Below are 5,041 nucleotides of genomic sequence, written 5' to 3'. Positions count from 1 at the left end.
TACATCGGATCAAAAGTTTACAAATACAAGAGACATCAAATCTCAAGTATAGTCGGTATGATTAGTATCACATACAACTTAATAGACATCTTTTTAAAATGGGTAAAACTCTGAGAACCATTTGTCGACTCTGTGAAGAATGTGAGGAAACGCCATTTCATCTTATCTATGACTGTTACTGTATAATGAAGGAAATGACTGAACTTGCTATGGAGTCCGTGGAAAAGAAAGGATCAATGGAGGAGCAACTTTTGAGGATTTTTAATATATTGGGTAATTATGATTTATTTTATAATAATAAAGTTAGAAACTCATAGATGGACCTCTATCGGCTGATACCCGATTGAGTTCCGCTGTAGTAGGGTATATCTAGTATCTAAACAAACATTATGTTTTCTGGTTTGTGTATCTATTTTTGAAATGATTCATATAAATTATATTTGTGATATATTGCAGCTTATTTAGTCTTTTTAAATATTTAAATGATTGTCCTATTATGAATAAATATTTATAGATTTTAACTCATACAATCTGTATTGAAAAGCCATATTAATATATTTTTATTTAAAAAAATAATATATTCGGGAACTTCCTCTAAGCCAGCGCTGGGAGTGTGTGTTTTCTTGTCTGTTGTCCAGATGCTCGAGACGTCCATGTATGACGTCTTTATCGTTATATTGAAATAGTAAATATTATTAAGATAATATTATTATTTTTTACAACGTATATAGTATTTTTTTTTCTTTCACACCAATATCACTGTTAATAGGGCAAAATCAAACTAAAAAATATATAATATCTGCCAGGGGTGTGACTCAATGTCGCTTGGTCTGATATCAGGCTGGAGTCCTAAAGGTCGCTAGTATTTTTTTAAATTACGTTAACTGTTGTCTGATGTCAAGGTATTTTTTGGCTATTTTAATAATATTTCATCTTTACAAATTGCAATTGCAGTATTTGTAAGTTGTAAGATAGTTTATTATTATTATAACTTAGACCAATGAATTCTTAGATAAGGAATAGAAGACTCTAGCAACCATTCAAAACAAGTCTACCAAGTAGGATTCATTTTCACTTCACGGAGGATATTTTACTACACTGTTTAAGTATAAGATCATCCAAGTAATGGGAAAACTTTGTGTTGCACCTGAATGCCTTAGTGGCTACAGGCTAACTAAGTCTGAGAAGAAGGATCTTCCTCTTGCAAAAAGAGGTTTCCATATTTTTCCAAAGGATAAGGAAAGACAAAGTTTTTGGATCAAAGCTCTCTCTTTTTACAATTAACTATTAGGATGCTTCAAAATATTCTGATATATGGGACTGCATTTTTATCTTCCGACTATAAAATTCAATCTGAGGATACCAACAACTATCGTCTATAGTTTTTTAACGGCTTTATACAGAGAGCTCTGCAATGAAGCCCTGAGTTTGGTTCATTAGTCAACGATTGCTGCACTTCGATATTATAGAGAAAGAAATGGTAAAATAGATTGGCTTGTCACTGCAGACTTATTGAAAGTATTTTGGACGGGATGGATGATTTTAAAGACACGATCCCCACGAATTGGAAGTTACCAAGAGAAATGAATGGAAGAAACTAATTAGCATGGACTGCTCTCCTCACTTTTTAAAAGATTTCTCATGTTGCCCTAAGAATGAGAAAGACTCAAAAGACAAAGTAACAAGTCTCACCAATGATATGTTTTTAGCAGCTAAACAAACATAAACTGGACTATATATGATATCTCAAAAATTACTGAATGATGTCGATATGAACCATTTTTGATGGGCTTAACCTTGCTAATTTGCTTTTATGTTTTTCAAACTTTTTCAAATTTAAAAATAATCGGGCAATATTTAATCAAATAAAGTCTTTTTTAACATGATCCTCAAGCTTCAGGCATTGCCGAAGTAGAATGTGAGAAGAATCATACTTTTAACGAATATGTTCTAAGTATAGCATGTAAAATTTTCAACTGTATGGCAAAAAAATACTTCTCTAAGGTAAATTATAAAATTCATGAGAACAAGAAAAGAATTGGTTGTCAATATAATTAATCAAGTGTTAAAAAAACTTAACAATGAGTAAGCAGGAAGCCTTTATTATCAGAATATCTTCAATGCTTCAAATAATTTGTATTGTTTGTTAATGTTTAAACGCAATAAAAAATAATTTGTTCTAATAAAAAGTGTATTTCGAATTTGAAGTAAAACGTGTATTGATTTAGTTATTTATTTATTTGAGTAAGTAAATATAATCTACAGCAAGTGTAGCGAACTCTTCATCGACTAGGACGAATAATTTTGTTGTTGAGTATAGGATGAGTTATAATAAAATCAAGTCCAAGTGGTACTAGATCAAAGATAAGTTCTCGTAGTACATAATTTAGGGAGAGTTATCGTAGTATAGAGTCCAGGATAAGTTATAACCTCAAGTCCAAGAAAAGTCGAAGTGATAAGAATCAGTCCTTAGTATCTAATTCAAAAATACGAGAAAATTTACAACAAAATATTAAAACATAGTTATTTCTTTCCATTGCAAATGAAATCGGAGGGCTCTGATAAACATACAAGTAGTTAGATTTATATAAATTGTATGAAGTTAAATTCTTTATAGATGTTGACTATTATTGTCTTTATTTAAAGGAGCAAGAAAGTAATCATTCCTCAGTAAATATTATCTTGATTTTCATAAGAAGAAGTTTTTGTCCCTTTCCACAACTTCATGAGAATGAAAATTCATGAATGGGTTATATTCGTATTATCTTGAAAGATCCTGATCCAAAAGGATGATAGCTCTTCGTCCTTGCTCCCTAGAGAAACAGATTCCGGGGATTGAACTTATTTGATATGAGTATCGAAATGAGGAGAAGCAGTCCATCCTCATCAAGAAACTCTATCAGAAAAAAAACCAATTTTCTTGTTACCTAACCTTGTAATAGTAACATTGACTAATAGATGGATTAGTTGTAATGGATTTAAATCCATATTGTAATTCAAGGACTACTAGGGAGAACTAAGAAGGACTTCATACGTTTCTTATTTCTTGAAAAGAGTAGATTCTTGAAATTAACTTCTTTGGTTGTCCAACTCATCTTTGGAAGAACCACTTTGAGTCAGAAATACTTTTTATTCAACTATTACTCAATAAAATCACTTTCATAAAGTCCCAAATAATTATGAGTAAAGTTGATAATATTGTAGAGAAAAACTCGTGCAAGGAGAAGGGGGGAAAATACATATGGTATCATTGTTTAAAATACTGATGTGATTATCATCTGCCTGCTTTATTATGATTTTTGAGGGTATAACGAAAGTATTTATTAGCAAAATGTTTAATGAAGCCATATGTCTTTTTTTCCCCTCCTCCTTGCACGCGTTTTTCTCTACAATATTATCAACTATAATTATGAGTAATAAAATTTAAAAACTTTGGTCAACAGGTGACTCAAATTCGTCTGAAGTATTTCTCTAGCTAGTTGCTAGTATTCATTGGCCAGATAGTCATAATTATTATACAAGGAGGCTTATTATTTTTCCGCAAGGTGGTGCTACTCACTGGTGATGTGTTTAAAACCAAATATAAGTAAACAACGTGCATACCCTATTGATTAATTGCGTATCATATATATCAATAACAAACAAATATCACAACTTAATTAAAGTCGATTAAAATAAATAAAAACCACACTAGGAATAATAAAATATTTGTACATACAATTCATAGACTTGAGGTTTCGTGGATATGTAAAAATTGTTCCGGGGAATTATTTAGTAAAATATAAACAATTAATAACAAACACTGCATGAATCTCGATACTTTCTCCGGCAAGGGACTTCATAAAAATGAAATTAACTTATTGTGACATGGGCCGCTTTTTTTGAGATATGGCATCCCAGAGATGCCTTCTTCGCCACCATTGTCTGGAACTTTGCCATTGCTTAGGACACTATCCTCAAAGTCAGATTTTGTCTACACAGCAAGAAGCCGTACAATAGTTCATGCTGCGTTGGTGCTCTACCAATATTTTTGAGAATACCCTCTCACTGCTCTCTTTAGACTTAAACACTCCCCGAAGTCGTGTTACAGTGTCCGCGTCTCTTTACAGTAACTCCAGAGGCTCTGCTCATCGTGAAATACTCTGAAGTGAAGTAGAGGTCCGCTGCTATTCTGTACTTTGTATACCTTTGTTTCGCTGTTAGTATAGGGTCCCATATATTCTCTCGTCTTTTCTTTTTCCATAATAATGAAATACAACATATGTATGTTTATAATAGTAGGTTAAATAAGTAGGGGTAAATTTAAAAAAATTCAACTAAAAAACACTTATAAAAATTATAAATTTTGATAGAAATTATAAGCAGAGTCAGACAAATTTAAAATGACAAATGATAGGATATAGAAGTTATTCATACAAAATAAAACAAATATATTCAACTAAAATATTAGTGATATTTTACAATATACATATACAAAATGAAATGAGCCATTTTTATACAGAAATAAATATAGTTATTAGCAGAATAGAACATCCATTGTCAATGCAGACAAAACTGTCGAGAAAAGAAAAGCGCATTATCTTTAAGAGTCAATAATTATCTTCCTCTTGTTTTCCAATGACAAGAGAGGCATACAAGTTATAAAAAACAAGGGTCCACGCTATATAATTATCTATATAGATTATACATCTCAAACTCCACCTTATAAATGGAATTGTGATTGAGATAAGTTTTTTCTGCATTAAATACATCAAGGAAACTGAAGTACTCTTATAAATGAAATATTCTTCTTAGAGTAAGAGACGAAGTAGAGTTGACTTAAAAGAAAAAGACTTCAGAATTTTAGTGAAAGGGGCAGTTTATGGAGAATGATAACTCTTTTTGTTCCTCACTTGGGCTTTCAGTCTATTATTCTGTATTTTTACGGAACTTATTAATTTTTTGAAATAAATATACGCTCAATTAGTAGATGATCTGGATGAATTTATATATTTTTGAGTATAGAGGCAATTATTCACGATGTCAAAAATCACTATTACAT

The sequence above is a fragment of the Lepeophtheirus salmonis genome, chromosome 4 (genome assembly GCF_016086655.4).
Source record: "Lepeophtheirus salmonis chromosome 4, UVic_Lsal_1.4, whole genome shotgun sequence".
Taxonomy (NCBI): domain Eukaryota; kingdom Metazoa; phylum Arthropoda; class Copepoda; order Siphonostomatoida; family Caligidae; genus Lepeophtheirus; species Lepeophtheirus salmonis.
Note: the sequence above shows the minus strand (reverse complement) of the source record.